General features: G+C 44.5%; 1 protein-coding gene across 3 annotated transcripts in view; it reads right to left on the bottom strand.

Moving 5' to 3' along the window:
- MAP3K20 (mitogen-activated protein kinase kinase kinase 20) overlaps positions 1-19,280 on the bottom strand; it is a 257,081-nt gene that overhangs the window by 28,177 nt on the left and 209,624 nt on the right. The window lies entirely within an intron of this gene.

Here is a 19,280-nt window from a genome sequence, read left to right as displayed (position 1 = left end):
AATAAGCCCTACTGTGTCTTTTGTTGCCAAAATTAATATAAGTCCCAGACTTATTTTTGGGGAAACACGGTATATAGTACCAAAAATATTGAGACGCCTGCCTTTACACACACATTAAGTTTAATGGCATCCCAGTCTTATTCTGTAGGGTTCAATATTGAGTTAGCTAACCCTTTGCAGCTATAACAGCTTCAACTCTTCTGGGAAGGCTGTCCACAAGGTTTAGCAGTGTGTCTATGGGAATGTTTGACCATTCTTCCAGAAGTACATTTGTGAGGTCTCCGCTCTAATTAATCCCAAAGGTGTTCTATTGGGTTGAGGTCAGGACTCTGTGTAGGCCAGTCAAGTTCCTCCACACAAAACTCACTCATCCATGTCTTTATGGACCTTGCTTTGTGCACTGGTGCGTAGTCATCTTGGAACAGGAAGGGGCCATACCCAAACTGTTTCCACAAAGTTGGAAGCATGAAATTGTCTTGGTATACTGATGTCTTAAGAGTTCTCTTCACTGGAACTAAGGGGCCAAGCCAAACCCCTGAAAAACAATCCCACACCATAATCCCCCTCTACTAAATGATTTGGACCAGTGCACAGGTCCATAAAGAACTAAATGAGCAAGTTTTGGGTGGGGGAACTTGACTGGAGGAACTTGACTGGCCTGCACAGAGTCCTGACCTCAACCCGATAGAACACCTTTGGGATGAATTAGAGCAGAGACTGTGAGCCAGACCTTCTCATCCAACATCAGTAAGTGCTCGACCTCACAAATGCGCTTCTGGAAGAATGGCCAAACATAGACACACTCCTAAACCTTGTGGGCAGCCTTCCCAGAAGAGTTGAAGCTGTTATAGCTGCAAAGGGTGGGCCAGCTCAATATTGAACCTTGCGGACTAAGACTGGGATGCCATTAAAGTTCATGTGTGTGTAAAGGCAGGTGTCCCAATACTTTTGGTAATATAGTGTATGGCCAGAGGGAGAGCAGCGCTGTATGAGCAGATCAGTTTCTGTGTTGCGGCATTGCCACCGTAGGCTTAAAGCGGTTTTATATTTTTATATTTTTAACTTTGACCCACAGTTAATCCTATAATAATGCTTACCTGTAGGTATAAAGAATATCTCCTAAACCTGTACGGTTTATGAGATATTCCCCTCATTGCGTGCACCAGGGATTCTCGGCTGAAAGTCCGGCAGACGCCGGACCCTGCTGGGAAGAAAACTGCTATGAAGACAACATGGCTCCGGCCACTCACAGCACCGCAGCCGCAATACCCGGAAGACACGCCGAGGGAACATGTCAGCTCTCTCGGCGTGCACCGAGTGAGATTCCAGCACCCCATTCTAAGGTAAGTATTTCATAATGAGCTAGTATGCGGTGCATACTAGCTCATTATACCTTTTCCCTTACAGGTGTAAAAAAAAAAAGTCAGCGAATTTACTCCCGCTTTAATAATTCCCCATATGGATCATATAAAACTGCTGGTAAGGCCAGAGGGGAGCGACGCAACGCTGCAGGAGCAGATTTGTATCCATGTTGTTGAGTTGCCACCTAGGCCTAATAATTCAGCAGATGGATCATATAAAACCTGGCTGATTAATGATCTTTTGTGCTGCATGTTTGTGATAGAGGCCTAATAATTCATCAGATGGATCATACAAAATCCAGCTGATTAAATATAATTTGTGCTGGGTGAACCTGCATGTTTGCGTCTATGGAGAGGTAACAGCAAACACCAATTAGCCACTAAATATCGTGACCCTTCCCATAAGAAAGCATAGGCAGTGATATCTTCCATTCTTTGATAGGGCCTACACACAATAGACCAGTGATGGTGAACCTTGGCACCCCAGATGTTTTGGAACTACATATCCCATGATGCTCCACTACACTGCAGAGTACATGAGCATCATGGGAAACGTAGCTCCAAAACATCTGGGGTGCCAAGGTTCGCCATCACTGCAATAGACTGTCCCTCATCCAACCAGAAAGATAGGATCTAGTAATGTTCTCTTAGCCCTTGTACACACGGTCGGACATTCCAACGACCAAATACGTTGGATTTTGTCCGAAACTGGTGTTGCATACACACGGTCGGACAAAGTTGTCGGAAAATCAGATTGTTCAGAACGTGATGACGTTATTTTGTTACGATGGGACTACGTTCAGGCTAGTAGCCAATAGCTTTGGTCTAGGAATTTGATCTGAGCATGCGTGGCACTTTGTCCGATCGGAAATTCTCTACAAACGATCGGACAAAGTCTGATCGGATCATGTTGTTGGAAAATTTTATAGCCCAGCTCTAAAACTTTGTCAGTCGGATATTCCGACGGAAACAGTCCAATGGAGCCCACACACGGTCGGATTAACCAACAACACGGTACGATTTCTGTTGGAATGTCTGACCGTGTGTACAAGGGCTAACATCTATAGGGAGATAGCTAGCAATACATACAGAAAATATGTACAAAATTGGGTTTATTTAAAAGGAACCTGTCAGAGAAGAAATATGTGAGCTTCCATTGCTGACTTTATATAAATGCAGGTTGTAGAGCCATCCTCCTGATCCTGCCTTTATACCTGGAAAGTCAATGACCCAGAAGAAATGATGGAAGCGGTGATGTCTGAACTCAAATTCATTCTGTTTTCAGGTTAGTGACCGACTGGGCGCTGAGATGGCAGCCCAGGAGAAGGCACCTTAAAGCATATTAGACAGCTCTCAAATTTCCATCCTTCCAGGTTCCCCTTAAGACACTCGTCAAACTTGCGTTCCTAATGCAAGACCTCTGACCTATGATCGCAAGTGTCACATGAGCCTAAGAAAAAACAGCCTTTAGGAATCGCATGCGGACTGACAAAGTGCCATTTTTCTTTATAATCTTCTAAGTTTCATCTTCCTAGTTCATCTTAGCTAGGACAACGATAGGACATTTTTTTACACGCTGAACACATTTCCTTTTTGGTGTGGCCACAGAATTTTTAATGACATAAATGGCACAAAAAACACTGCATTTAGGGCGTGCTGGATTTCCATGTTTGCACATCGATGTTTTTAACGCTGCCTATAATCCAGAATATATTTTAGTTCTGTAACACATCATGACTCGTCATGTATGATAAAGGATGATTCAACTGGTCACAGGAAACTGTTTTCACCACAGGTCCATCAAGCTGCAAAAATTCAGTTCTCTGATGATACAAGGGTAACATTCTTACCATGCTGCATCCCCTATGGGAGTAACAGGGACATCTCCAGGCATGCAATAAATTCTAGATGTCTACAAATTAATCTGAGAACAAAAGATGGGATTACCTGCTGTGTGAGAAGCTTAAAGAAAACCTGCCAAGAAAAACATAGCTATGTGGCTATGTGCCACTGGCTGCTGATCTCTTTCTAAAAATGCTTGCACCCTGGCTGCCGGGACGCCTCACATACCTGATATCAGTATTTTATTCACTTACCTGAAACAAGCATGCTGATCAAAAACTTTGATTTGCAAACCTGTTTTGGGTCTAGCTCAGCAAGTGCTGACACCAGAGACAGCCAGACAAGTTTACTAGAACACAAACTCCATCAGTAGGTTGACCATGCAGATTATACACAGGATTGATTCTATAGATTAATCTGATTGTGAATGACACCATTGGTGGGACTATACCTCTTAAAAATAAAATCTGTGTCCATCTGTCTTCCTCTATTTGGCCTGATATATAGACAACTAAAAAAAAATTATATATATATAGATAGATAGATATAGATATCTCTCTCTCTCTATATATACATAAAATATTATTATACACGATCTATATAGCGCCAACAGTTTACGCAGCGCTTTACAATGTAGAGAGGGGACAGCACAATTACAGTACAGTTTAATACAGAAGAGATAGGAGGGCTCTGCTCGTAGAGCTTACATTCTAAAAGGGAGGGGGTGGTGGTACAAAAGGTAAAACATGTGGGGAATGATTTGATATATATATATATATATATATATATATATATATATATATATATATATATACTGAGAAAAATTATAAACGCAACACTTTTGTGTTTGCCTCTATTTATCATGAGCTGAACTCAAAGATCTACGACTTTTTCTATGTACACAAAAGACCTATTGCTCTCAAATATTTTTCACAAATCTGTCTAAATCTGTGTTAGTGAGCACTTCTCCTTTTCCCGAGATAATCCATCCACCTCACAGGTGTGGCACATCAAGATGCTGATTAGACAGCATGATTATTGCACAGGTGTGCCTTAGGCTGGCTGTCATGAATCTGCCACCTAGGGGTTAAAATAGTGCTGACTAGTTTCAGTGATTGGTAACAGGCTGCCTTATTTAAACACCTCAGCAGCACTGTGTCTTTGGTGTCTGATCTGCAGCTCATACCTGTTCCAGTGACTACCTGTTCCTGTGATCCGATCTGTTTCCTGTGTTTGACCCGGCTTGTTTGACTACGATTTGATCTCTGCTATCCTGACCTTGGCCTGCCTTGTAACCACGCTCTGCTCTACACTGCTTGATATCCTGTTGCCGAACTTTGCCTGTATCCTGACCATTCTCTGCCTGTCGTCTATGGCCGCGTACACACGGCGGACTGTTCGCCCAACTTTGTTCGTCAAACAATCCGACAAACAGTCCGCTCAAAATTTGCATGAACGGACTTGACCACACACGATGAACGAACAGTCCGCTGAAAGCGTGCGCGATGACGTGAACGGCACGTACGACGGGACGAGAAATTCGACGTCCAATACACTGCAATGCAACCTTCGCCGTGTAAATCCTTTCTGAGCATGCGCCGTGTCGAAGTCCCGAATACCCTGGAAGCCCTTATCACACTGACCATTCCATGAGCAACTATCCTGAAGATCAGCCCAGCAGCCACGTCCGGTCTGGATGATGCCACGGATCCCAGCTCCTACTCACTCTGCACCTGTTTGCTTCACTCCAGTTCAGCCAGCTCCTGTTACTATTGCCACCGAAGCACTGGAGCCTATGCAAGTTGGCCTAATACACCCCTCTCTGTCTCCGGAGGAACGCCTGCACTGACGACAGAACAACCTCTGCCTATACTGTGGGGAAGCGGGCCACTATGTACGTTCCTGTCCAACCAAGACACGTAAGTGGCGGATGTTTTCTTCCATTAATAACTTTTCTTTATCTACCAACGCCACAAACCTAACCCTTCCCATCTCTTTCTAGTTGCTAGAAAGGGAAGTGTCAGTTAACGCAATCATTGATTCTGGGGCCTGCAGTTGCTTCATCGATCTAACCTTTGCAACACAACAACGTATCCCCTTAAGACCTAAAGCACAAGGACTTTCTGTTTTTCTAGCTGACGGGTCATGTATCAAGTCCGGACCTGTGACCCAAGAGACATTTCCTTTACCCGTGTTGGCCTCCTCCCAACATAAGGAAATCCTAAGCCTCAATGTCATCTCTTCCCCACTATTTCCTGTTATTCTGGGCCTACCCTGGCTGCAGGCGCATAATCCACGAGTTGACTGGGCCACAGGGAGCATTGACTTCCACTCAGCCTATTGCCAGGAACACTGCCTTCCAAGAGCCTCAGCTTCTTCTACAACACTACTTTGTGTGGACTCTGAGTCTGAGGTGCGGCAAGTCGTACCTGAACCATACCATGAGTTCCTGGATGTCTTTAGTAAGTGAGGGGCTGACACTCTTCCCCCGCATCGGCCATACGACTGCCCAATTGAACTGCTTCCAGGGTCTGAAATCCCTTTTGGTAGAATCTTCCCCCTCGCTGAACGAGAACAGGAGGTACTAAAAGAATATATCCAAGAAAACTTGAAAAAGGGGTTCATCCAACCCTCCACCTCCCCAGCAGGAGCAGGAATATTTTTCGTTGAGAAAAAGGACCACTCCCTACGACCTTGTGTGGACTATCGGGAGCTCAACAAAATTACAGTTAAAAACCGGTATGCTTTCCCTCTAGTACCCAAACTATTTCAGAGATTAAGGTCGGCAACCATTTTCAACAAACTAGATCTACGGGGGGCCTACAATTTAGTCCATATCCGTCAAGGGGATAAGTGGAAAACAGCTTTTCGCACCCGATTCGGCCACTATGAATACCTGGTGTTGCCCTTTGGACTTTGCAATGCCCCGGCTACCTTCCAACACTTTGTCAATGACATTTTCCGAGACTTCCTGGATATATTTTTGATTGTTTACCTAGATGACATCTTGATTTTTTCCATTTCCCTAGACTCCCACCGAGATCATGTAAAAAGGGTGCTGAGCCGGCTCCGCCAACACGGACTCTATGCTAAAGGTGAAAAATGCGAGTTTGAACGAAGCAGCATCCAATTCCTGGGACTGATAATCTCACCTGAAGGCATTAAGATGGACTCTGAAAAAGTCTCTGCTATCTTAGACTGGCCTCCACCTACCGACAAGAAGGGGGTGCAGCGCTTCGTAGGATTTGCCAACTTTTACAGGAGGTTCATTAGGGGCTTCTCCGCTATCATAACCCCTATCACACAGCTGACTAAACAGAATCTCCGCTTCCATTGGACATCCGAGGCACAAGCCGCATTTGATACCTTGACGGGACTGTTTACTTCAGCACCTGTTCTTGGTCACCCAGACCCGTCTCTGCCTTATACACTAGAAGTAGACCCATCTGAAGTCGCTATTGGAGCAGTCATCTCCCAACGCTAAGGCCCTCAGGATCTGATGCATCCAGTAGCCTTTTTCTCCTGCAGGCTGTCTCCAGCAAAGAGAAACTATGATGTTGGAGACTGAGAATTGCTGGCCATAAAGGCGGCTTTAGAAGAATGGAGGTACCTCCTGGAGGGAGCAGCGCATCCCATATTGATCTATACTGACCACAAAAATCTATAGAGTACCCGAGGACTGCTAAACGCCTTAAGCCACGTCAAGCACGTTGGGCCCTGTTCTTTTCCCGATTTGTTTTCCACATTACCTACCGGCCGGGCTCGAAGAATGTCAAACCAGATGCACTGTCTCGTATGTTTGATGACCCCAAGGAACCACCAGTGGTAGATACCATCTTGTCTGAAAATAACTTCTTACTTTTACAGGGCAACCTTCTCAACCGAATGAAGCAGGCTTCGACAGATGTTCCTAGCCCTCCAGGGGTCACGCTGACACTCCAGGAAGGATTGTTGTTTAACGGAAGCAAGGTATTTGAGCCTGAATGTCTACGTATAACCATTTTGGGTCTGTGTCATGATCATCCCCTAGCAGGTCATTTCTGGGTGCACAAGACGCTTGATCTCCTGAAACGCACGTTCTGGTGGCCAGACCTGGAAGAAACCTGTAAGAGATACGTAAATTCCTGTGCAATCTGCAACCGGAGCAAGGGTACAAAGAACCGAGCCTAGGGTCTACTTGGGCCACTGCCAGTCCCTGACAGACCATGGAGAATGATAGCCATGAATTTCATTGTGGAACTTCCCCCATCGGAAGGATGCACAGCCATCTTTGTGGTAGTGGACCGATTGTCCAAAATGGCCCATTTCTTGCCTCTGAAGAGTACTCCCTCTGCCATGGAGACGGCTTTATCAGAGAGATTGTTAGGCTTCATGGAGTCCCTATGAACATTGTCTCTGATCGGGGGTTCAGTTCACTTCCCAATTCTGGAAAACTCTGTGTGAAGCCCTTAAAATTTAAAGATCTTGTCCTCCGCCTACCATCCCCAGACCAATGGACAGACAGAGAGGACCAATCAGACGTTGGAGCAGTATATCCGATGCTTCACCACTTTTGTCCAGGATGACTGGGTATGGCTGCTACCACTGGCGGAGTTCGCCTACAATAATGCCACTCACTCAGCCACAGGTCAGTCACCCTTCTTTGCAAATTATGGTTTTCACCCATCCTTCTTGCCCGACTTTATTCCAGAGACCACAGTTCCTGCTGTCCAAGACACAGTGGATTTCCTAAACCGCAACAATAAGTTACTTCAAGAAGTGGTTACCAAGGCACCAGCAACAAGCAAGAGGGCTTTTGACAAGAAAAGAAGGGGTGAACTGATTCTCCACCCGGGAGACCAGGTATGGCTGTCTACTATGAATCTCAGGTTGGCATGTCCCTCAAAGAAACTGGCACCTAAATTTGTGGGACCATTCCCAGTCAAGAAGAAACTCAATGAGGTTGCTTATGAATTATCCTAACCTGACTCACTTAAGATACATCCTGTCTTCCATGTTTTTCTCTTGAAACCTGCAGTCCCTGACTCTTTCCCAGATAGAGTATCCAGGCCACCAGAACCTGTGACCATCAATGGCGAAGAGGAGTACGAGGTAGAGGCCATCATAGACTGTAGGAAAAGAAGGAATCAGGTACAGTACCTAGTTAAGTGGAAAGGTTATGGCCCAGAGGATAACTCTTGGGAGGCTGAAGAGGATGTGCACGCCAGAGACTTGGTTAATGCCTTTTTTTCGCAGTCATCCACAAAAGAGAGACCTGTTGGGCACCCGGAGGTTGCCCGTAAGAGGGGGGCAATGTCCTGAATCTGCCACCTAGGGGTTAAAATAGTGCAGACTAATTTCAGTGATTGGTAACAGGCTGCCTTATTTAAACACCTCAGCAGCACTGTGTCTTTGCTGTCTGGTCTGCAGGTCATACCTGTTCCAGTGACTACCTGTTCCTGTGATCCGATCTGTTTCCTGTGTTTGACCCGGCTTGTTTGACTATGATTTGATCTCTGCTTTCCTGACCTTGGCCTGCCTTGTAACCACGCTCTGCTCTACACTGCTTGATATCCTGTTGCCGAACTTTGCCTGTATCCTGACCATTCTCTGCCTGTCGTCTATATCTACATCTGATCACCTGTTACCAAACCTGGCTTGTCTGACTACGTATTCAGTGTCTCCCCAGCTTACCAGCCTGCTTCCTGTTTCCTGCTGCACCAGCTGAACTGACAAGACCAAAGACGAACCAGGCACCCATACACCACCAGGCTCTTGCAGCCACTGTTGCAACATCGGTGGCCCTTGAGCCGGGGTTGTACGAGACAGCCTTCCCACTGCATGTCAGGCTCATCCGGCAGGTACGTAACACTGGCCACAATAAGAGGCCACTCTAAAATGTGCAGTTTTATCACACATCACAATGCCACAGATGTCACAAGTTTTGAGGGAGCGTGCAATTGGCATGCTGACTGCAGGAATGTCCACCAGAGCTGTTGCCCTTGAATTGAATGTTCATTCCTCTAACCTAAGCCATCTCTCCAAAGGAATATGGCAGTACATCCAACTGGCCTCACAACCGCAGACCATGTGCAACTACACCAGCCCATTACCTCTACATCCAGCATCTTCACCTCCAAGATCGCCTGAGATCAGCCACCCGGACAGCTGCTGCAGCAATCGGTTTGCATAACCAAAGATTTTCTGCACAAACTGTCAGAAACCATCTCAGGGAAGCTCATCTGCATGCTCGTCATCCTCGGGGTCTCAACCTCACTGCAGTTTGTCGTCGTAACTGACTTGAGTGGGCAAATGCTCACATTTGATGGCATCTGGCACGTGTTCTCTTCATGGTTGAATCACGGTTTTCACTGTACAGGGCAGATGGCAGACAGTGTATATGTTGTTGTGTGGGTGAGCGGTTTGCTGATGTCAACGTTGTGGATCAAGTGGCCCATGGTGGTGGTGGGGTTATGGTATGGGCAGGCGAATGCTATGGACAACGAACACAGGTGCATTTTATTGATGGCATTTTGAATGCGCAGAGATACTGCCATGAGATCCTGAGGCCCAGTGATATGCCATTCATCCACGACCATCATCTCATGTTGCAGCATGATAATGCACATCCTCATGTTGCAAGGATCTGTACACAATTCCTGAAAGCTGAAAACATCCCAATTCTTGCATGGACAGCATACTCATCAGACATGTCACCCATTGAGCATGTTTGGGATGCTCTGGATCGGCGTACACGACAGCGTGTTTCAGTCCCTGTCAATATCCAGCAACTTTACACAGCCATTGAAGAGGAATGGACCAACATTCCACAGGCAACAACCAGACCAGCTCTATGTGAAGGAGATGTGCTGTACTGCATGTGGCAAATGGTGGTCACACCAGATACTGAATGGTTTTGGGATCCCCCAATACAGTAAAACTGCACATTTTAGAGTTGCCTTTTATTGCGGCCAACCTAATGCCGCGTACACACGATCGGACTATCTTGCGGACTTGGTGGTAGTCTGATCATGTGTACGCGGCATTAAGCTGGCCACAATAAAAGGCCACTCTACAATCCGCCTGTGTTTGGGGTCTGGCGGACTTTTTTTCCCAAAAGTCCGGCGGACTTAGAAAGAAGTTTTGACTCAAAATTGTCCGCCGGACTACCGAGTCCGCCGGACTTTTGAAATGAGCGGACTTGCCCGCACACGGAGAAAAGTCAGTTCATTTTGAACGTGGCTCCAAGTAGACGGGACTAGCAAAGGAGGTCAATGTCGCCACCTCCATTGGCGAGATTGACACGTCGCTGGCCCCGTCACCTGGTATGGACGTAAAGGGGGACCGGGCCGCCACTAGTAAAAGAGCTGGGAGAAGAAAGCGGAGGCCCAGCAAGAAGAACCAAAGAGGGGGACAAGACCCCTTAAGAGGGGGACAAGACCCCCAAAGTCGGAAGAAGACCCCCGGGCGGCGACGAAGAAGAAAGCCGGGCTCCTCCGCTAGTAAAAGAGCTAGCAGAAGATAGCAGAGGAGTCCGGCGAGAAGAACCCCCCAAGACGGAAGAAGACCCCCGGAGCTGTGCAATAAATTATTTTAAAACCTTGTGTTGTGTTTTATTAACTTTTTTTTTCACCAGGTGAATGGGTAGGGGTACATTGTACCCCATACTCATTCACATAGGGTGGGGGGCCGGTATCTGGGGGCCCCCTTATTAAAGGGGGCTCCCGGATTCCGATAAGCCCCCTGCCCGCAGACCACGACAACCAATGGCCAGGGTTGTCGGGAAGAGGCCCTTGTCCTCATCAACATGTGGACAAGGTGCTTTGGGGTGGGGGGGCCGCAGGGCCCCCTTCCCCAAAGCACCCACCCATGTTGAGGGCACACGGCCTGGTACGGCTCAGGGGGGGGGGGCGCTCGCTCGTCCCCACCACCTTTCCTGACCGGCCGGGCTGCGTGCTCGGATAAGGGCCTGATATGGACCTTGGGGTGGGGACCCCCACGCCGTTTTTTCGGCGTAGGGCTTCCCCTTTAAGTCTATACCAGGTGATGGGGCTAGCGAGGTGTCAATCTCGGCGCTGAAGGTGGCAACATTGACTTCCTTCGCTAGTCCCGTCTACCTGGAGCCGCGTTCAAAATTAACGGACTTTTCTCTGTGTGTCCGTTCATTTCAAAAGTCCGGCGGACTCCCGCCATAGTCCGGTCGTGTGTGACCAGGTCCGCTCATTCAGAAATCCGACGGACCTCCGCTTCAAAGTCTGGCGGGTTGTCCGCTGGGCTAAGTCCGATAGTGTGTATGCGGCATAAGGCACACCTGTGCAATGATCATGCTGTCTAATCAGCATCTTGATATGCCACACCTGTGAGGTGGATGGATCACTAACACAGATTTAGACAGATTTGTGAACAATATTTGAGAGAAATAGGCCTTTTGTGTACATAGAAAAAGTTGTAGATCTTTGAGTTCAGCTCATGATAAATGGGGCAAACACAAATGTGTTGCGCTTATAATTTTGCTAAGTGTATGTATATATAATATATATATATTTATATATATATATATATATATATATATATATATATATATAATTTTTTTTTTTTTTTTTTTTTTATGGTTTAACTGACAAATGTGTTATACGACACTTAACCCAATCTGGAATGTATTGCATTTGTTATTTTGAACAGCCAGTATATAAGAAACGTAGTGTTTGAAAAAAGCACTTGTGGGTTTAACTTGTCATTTTTTGCACATTTATTGGTCTGCTAACATAGAGTGTGTTCTTTGCCTACATATCTTGTGCTACAAGGTATTCCTTTTTCATCTCTGAGAATTGAAAGGTATAAAAATCCACTTAAAAAAAAAAAGAGGTCTGATGGCAGAGATGTAACCACAGATCAATTCACTCCCTTTCAATATATATCCAACCTAATATCTGCTGGTTGGTCACTGTCAGCCCACCCATAAAGTGTAGGCAGGAGGAATTAGGAGGGGAGTGTATGAGATGAGATCTAACCACTGGTGTCCCTTAAATATATAAGATAATGATTCAACACAGCAGTATATATTCATAACCAAATATCGGTATTATGAGCGAGCACCAACTCTTTAATGTAAACCTGTGCTGGTCTATAAAGGCAACAACTGGTTAGCTTAAATCCCCCCATCCCCAGCAGACAATATTCACACTTTCTTTACTCCCCCTGCTCCTCAATTCAGTGGAAATACCAATACTTCTACTGTCACACAGCTCAGTAAGGTCACTCCATTTTGGTACTAGGTATAGGGTGGTATTTGACTCGGCCACGTTACAGCGGTGGGCCAATCAGTGCTCTCACAGGGAAATCTATAGCTGGATGTAAGCTACAACTCCAGAGACTCACAGCTTACACAGGGCTTTCCATGCGGCATGTAAGGCATAATATAAGCATATGCTGCAGGGAAGTGGAGAATTACAGTAAACCAATAGCTTTCATTGCTTGGACATATAGAGGTTAACAATAAATTAGGGCACTAGTTTGTTATATATTTTCCCTACTCTGACTACTTTCAAATCCAGTAAAACAGTTAAAAAATCTCCATAAAACACGTAACCATTTAACAGTTGCAATCAGGGCAGCATAGTGCCTTAGTGGTTTGCACTTCTGCATTGCTGCACTGGGGTCCTTGGTTCATGTCCTGGTCAGAACACAATCTGCATGAAGTTTGTATGTTCTCTGATACAATAAAGCCAGCTACTCTGTAACATCCATTATGACAATTCCTTATTGGCTACATAGCAGGATACAGTAATAACATACAAATACGTTTCAGCTGAAGCTTTACTTTTGCTGTAAGGCTTCAGCCAAAACGCATTAGCATGTTATTGCTGTATCCTACTATGTAGCCAATAAAGAATTGTTGAAGTGGATGTTACAGAGTAGCTGGCTTTATTGTATCAAAGGGTTAATGCTACATTTCAAAAGAATCTGGGCCAAAGCACGGGTTTCCAGTCTTCCAGGTAATTTGCAGTAGAGCATATTTTCTTTGCTGGACTGAGTTTGTATGTTCTCCCAGTTGCCTGAGTAGGTTTCCTCCAGGTTCCTCCCACACTTCGAAGAGTGTGGTGTGCATGTGGAATGCTGGTAGGCTAATTGACTCCCATCTACAATTAACTAAGTATGAGATTCTACTGAGTGTATCCAAGATAGTTGTCTCACCATCTGCCCCAACAGCAGATAAGGCGCTTTGAGCCTCCAGGGAGAAAAGCGCTATAGATTTATAAATTGATTGAGACAACTAGTAATTTTAATTTCCTTTTTTTAATAAGCAACCTTTTATGTCAGTAACAAGGGATTTATCAGATCCTTAAAAGTGGCTTCTAGACTGGTGGTAGTGCTGGTCTTCTGGCGTCAATGACTTGGGTCAGCGACCCACAACAGCTTTGTAGATACAGACTTTGACTTTTCTCTGACTTTCCCAATCTGCATACTTGTTGCAAATCAGTGATTCTGAATTGAAGCCATTAGTTTAGCACAAAAGTTTGTCAACCACAATTTTAAGAAAATGGTAAATCTGCCCTGGAGAGGGAAAGGGAGAATATATGGCAAATACAGATAATTCTTCTAGATTATTGAGGTCTACTGCTGAAACAGAATCTATTTGTCCATGTAAATATTGAAAATTGTTGTTTGGCTATTATTTCTGTGGCTTTTTTTTCATAGGCCCCTAACCTGCCCCACCAGAGGCCATTTGTATGTCTGTAGAAGTGGCCAGTCCCAGCATTTCAGAATAATTGTAGACCTGGAGCAGTGCATTGCCTGTTAGGAGATATTGAGTGTGATGTGGCTACGGCACAATGAGTATAAACCCAGGGGTATGGGGAATGGCAGGTGATTGACCGGGGAGACATTTACTTTAAAGCCCAACTCAAGGAAACTTTAAAATGACCCATTTGTTTTATCTAGGGGAGATGGGAAGCACTTTTACTTAACTGATTCTCATGATCAAGCAATAGACTGTCCCACAGTGTCCTCATGTACACTGCAGGGCTACAGAACCTGCATTGGTCTTAAGGACATCGGGACTTAGACCGCTGGAGTTCAGGGGAGAAGATGCTGCGGGGACTGGTCTAGCAGGAGAGAGGCGTGGGTAAGTAAACCTTCTTTTTTTGTGTCCCCTAGACCTAGACCCACTGCAAGGGAGAATTTTGGTTTCAGGGAGTTGGGCTTTAATGATGAACTCCAGAAAACCAACTTAATACACAGGTAAGAATACATATATAAAAGTCAAAATTACAGCATCCAAGAGTACAAATAATTACTAAGAAATTATCAAAGAGTTATTAAGAAGATGATATTAGTAAACAGCAATCCAGCAAAAATCAGGTAAGTAATCACAGTCCTACAAAAGTTTACACCATCCAGAGAGAGAAAGAATCACCACCACTTGTGATTGAAGACAATAACCGCACTCACCATCTCCCGAATCTGACAGAGCAGCTAACAGCTCATGTTAAACAACACAGCATCCCTCTATAGCTATCACAGCCCCATCCATCCATTGTCTTCTTATCACAGATTCCACTCTGCACCACTGGTGGGAGTCTGAATCACAACAACACTGTATAGGAAAAAGAATGCTCACTGCAGGAGCCAGAAACACCAGGGGGGGCTCCAATGGCCGCCAACTCCCTGGCCTCCTGGCCCCTCCCCAATGTGTGTCGTGCCAACGCACATCTTCAGGGGATGAGCTGATGTCACATTGCCATTTCCAGTCATGGAGTTGGTGGCCATTGGAGCCCCTCCTGGTGTTTCTGGCTACATGTGGTGAGCAATCTTCTTCTTATAATAGATCTTCTTCTTGTAATAGATGCAATCAAGTGCATTTATTCAGTCTCCCCCTAGTGGTGCAAAGTGGAAACTGTGATAAGAACACCATGGATGGATGGAGGGATGCTGTGTTGTTTAACATGAGCCGTTAGCTGTTCTGTCAGCTGGTGAGTGCGGTTATTGTCTTCAATCACAAGTGGTGGTGATTTTTTCTCTCTCTGGATGGTGGAAGCACATTTGGATGGTGGAAACTTCTAAAGGACTGTGATTACATACCTGTTTTTTGCTGGACTGCTGTTTACTAATATCATCTTCTTAATAACTCTCAGATAACTTCTTAGTAATTATTTATACAAAATACTGCAGTTTTGACTTTTACTGTGTTTATGGATTTTGTATACTTGCCTGTTTTCAGCTGCCTTATATTATCATTCCTAGCACTGACCATTTTACATACAGATACAAGAATATACATCTAAGCCCTTGTACACATGGTCAGAGATTCCGACGGAATGTATCCGATCGGACCGTTTTGTCGGATATTCGGACTGTCTGTGGTCTGCATCAGACTGTTTCCATCGGAGTATCCGACGGACCAACTTTTCCAACTTGCCGGTAAAATTTTCCGACAAAATGCTCCGATCGGACATACTCCGATCATGTGTAGAGAATTCCGATCGGACAAAGTGCCACGCATGCTCAGATCAAATTCCTACACCAAAGCTATTGGCTACTAGCGTGAACGTAGTCCCGTCGTAACGAAATAACGTAATCACGTTGGATTTTCCGACAACTTTGTCCGACCGTGTGTATGCAACAGTTTCGGACAAAATCCGACGGATTTGGTTGTCAGAATCTCTGACCGTGTGTACAAGGGCTAACAGTTGTTTTATCAAAATGCAACTAAGTCTTGTCCCTGCTCCCAGCATGACACAGGACAATAAAGGAGAAGCAGTAGACTGATGAGCCCATCCTTCTGTCATTCTGTGTTCCTTGTCAGCACAATTGCAAGCAGCTCAATGATCACTGATTCAGACTGGCTCCCAGCACTGCCCTTCCCTCTGCTGTACAGTGGATTGCAAGAGGCTGATATGTAATCAACGTCAACACTAGTTGCTTTTAACAATAAATGCAAAGATATACACTTTTTTCTGCCAGTAGTTCAGCTTTAAAAAGAAAGAAGATTGTATATACATACTGAGGCATGTACACGGGACGTTTTTGCAACCTCTCCTGAACGATTTAACTTGACATATAGTAACTCACGTTTAAAATGTCAGTTTTGCCACGTTTACATGCCGCGTTTAGAGGTGTTTTGCCGCATTTGCGTTTAGAAGCAGTTGAAAAAAAAAATATTATTTTTTTTTTCAAAATAGCCAAAAACAACAAAATGCGGCTAAACGTGAGTTACTGCGTTTAGAAGCTTTTGGCACTTGAAATGCCTCTAAACTCAGCGTCTGAACTCTTTTTTTGCATTCCAAAAAAGGCCTCTAAACTCAACTGCCTAAAAACGATTATAAATGAACCTGTGTACATGTACTGATACGATAACATAGAGGAGAGTTCAGGAGCAGTTGAAAAAAATGCCCAACTGTCCCTTCAAGCGCCAAACACTTCTAAACGCAGCTAAACGCGGTAACTCCCGTTTAGCCGCGTTTCGTTTACAGGCGTTTTTCACTTTTGGCTGTTTTGAAGAAAAAAAACTAAATATATTTTCAAATGCTTCTAAACGCAAACGCGACAAAACGGACGTTTTAAACGTGGGTTACCATCTGTCAAGTTAAATCGTTCAGGAGAGGTTGTAAAAACATCTTGTGTACATTAAGCCTTAACGTCCGTTTAGCAGCAGCAGTGTACATGAGGCCTAAAGATTTTCAACTGTCCTGTGTACAAGGAGCTGCTATGGGCAGCCATCATTTGTTTTTGTTTTCCCATTCATAATATACAATGTTAAATTATTACCTATAGCCAAGGTAATGTACCAGGAATTATACACATTCAGGCAGTAAGCAATTCAATATTTATCATGTTGAAGTGGTTTTAAACCCAAAATCAAAAATGTAATGTACTGCAGCCTGCCAATTATGTTTTTTTTAGGCTTTTCCTCTCTGTTTTCACCTGGTGATCTGGCCAATAACACACTTCCTGTATTAGAGTGCCTCCACTCTGGATGAAGGAACACAGTCTTAGCCCTTGTACACACGGTCGGAGATTCCGACAACCAAATCCGTCGGATTTTGTCCGACGGATTTTGTCCGAAACTGTTGCATACACACGGTCGGACAAAGTTGTCGGAAAATCCGACGTGATTACGTTATTTCGTTATGACGGGACTACGTTCACGCTAGTAGCCAATAGCTTTGGTCTAGGAATTTGATCTGAGCATGCGTGGCACTTTGTCCATCGGAGTAGGCTACACATGATCGGAGTATGTCCGATAGGAGCATTTTGACGTAAAATTTTACCGGGAAGTTGGAAAACTTGGTCCGTCGGATATTCCGACAGAAACAGTCCGATGCAGACCACACACAGTCGGAATATCCGACAAAACGGTCCGATAGGAAACATTCCGTCGGAATCTCCGATCGTGTGTACAAGGGCTTAGATTTATTAGCAGATATGGATTCACTAAATAAATTGAAGCTTAACTCCAGCTAAAACTTTATGGGTAGATACAGCAAACAGTTCTTTGTTCTTTTTTGTATAAAGGTTTTACATAAATAAAAAAAGCTGTTTATTATGTGCACCCCTGTCAGTGTTGAATGGTTTGCCTCATTCCTGTAACTGATACATTTGCAGGACAGCTTGTTCTTTTGAAAAACAACATACTTACTGGCTAGGTCACCAGATGAAAATAAAGGAAAGAAAGCTTAAAAAAGAAAACAAACTCAGCTATCACATCTAAGTATTGGTAAGCAGCTGCATTATAATACATATTTGCTGTTAAGTTTAAAGCGCAGTTCCACCCACTTTTACAAGGTGGTCTTAAAATAAAGACCAGCCCTCGTTTTTGGATATCTATACAGTGGTACATTGTTTAACGAGTAACGCTATTAACGGCGTTTTTAAAGACGAGCAACGTTTCTTTTTTAATTCTGACTCGGTTTGCAAGTGTTTCCTTTTTCTTTCCGAGGGTTTCTGAGTTCAGCCGAGCTGTCTCAAGCATTTCCGAGGCTCTCTGGTGCCCCTCCATCTCTGGCCACATGCGGTATTGTATGCAATAGAAGTCAATGCGGAATGAATTATCTTAGTTTCCATTGACTTCTATGGGAAACTCACTTTGATATGCGTGTGCTTTGGATTACAAACATTCTCCTGGAACAGATTATGCTTGTAATCCAAGGTTCCGCTGTATATATATATATATATATATATATATTTTTTTTTACTTCCTACCTTTTTAGAAGTACAAAGTGTACTTCCATCCTAGCCAGGTGAAGTACGTGATGTCCTCTTCTGCGCGAGCCCTCCTCCTTCTCCACCGCTGCCCTCTGGGACCTGTGTGTGTGTCCCAATAGACGATGTAGCCATTCACAAAGCGCCGTTGCGACTTGCACATGCGCAGTAGAAAACCAACTGTGAAGCCTGAAGGCTCCACTGCCGGTTTCCCTCAGTTGTAATGAGGGCTCACATTGCGGGCTCCATGGACAGGTAGTTGTCCTTATTAAAAGTCAGCAGCTACAGTACTTGTAGCTGCTGACTTTTAAAAAAAATCTTTTTTTGCACCTGGAACTCCACTTTATTACCACTTTAATCTTTCATTGGTTCAGTAAGAGGGTCCAATCAGACCTTAATGTCCTAGTGCGTTTTGTTAATGCCCATTGTTTCGCATGTTAACATAGCAGCACAGTGGTGTAGTGGGTAGCACTCTTGCCTAGCAGTAAAAAGGGTTGCTGGTTCCAATCCCAACCATGACACTACCTACCTGGAGTTTGCATGTTCCCCCTGTGCTTGCATGGGTTTCCTCCAGGTACTTCCGGTTTCCTTCCACACTCCAAAGACATGTTAGGAGGTTAATTGACTTTTGTCTAAATTGGCTCTTGTATATGAATGTGAGTTAGGGACCTTAGACTGTAAGCTCTTTGAGGGTAGGGACTGATGTGAATGTACAATATATATGTAAAAGCACTGTGTAAATTGACGGCGCTATATAAGTACCTTAAATAATAATAATTTGTTACGTAAAAGAAAAATATTCAAATAAATGAGAAGACAATGCACCAAATCGTTAAAACAGACATTGACAATTTTTGGCACCAAAGCACAGCATAACATATGGTAATGCCTTAGTGT

This window comes from Lithobates pipiens, unplaced genomic scaffold (genome assembly GCF_037356315.1).
Source record: "Lithobates pipiens isolate NorthernLeopardFrog02 unplaced genomic scaffold, aLitPip1_a1.2 Scaffold_22, whole genome shotgun sequence".
Lineage (NCBI taxonomy): Eukaryota > Metazoa > Chordata > Amphibia > Anura > Ranidae > Lithobates > Lithobates pipiens.
The sequence above is the reverse complement of the archived record's forward strand: the minus strand, read 5'-3'. Positions and strand labels throughout refer to the sequence as shown.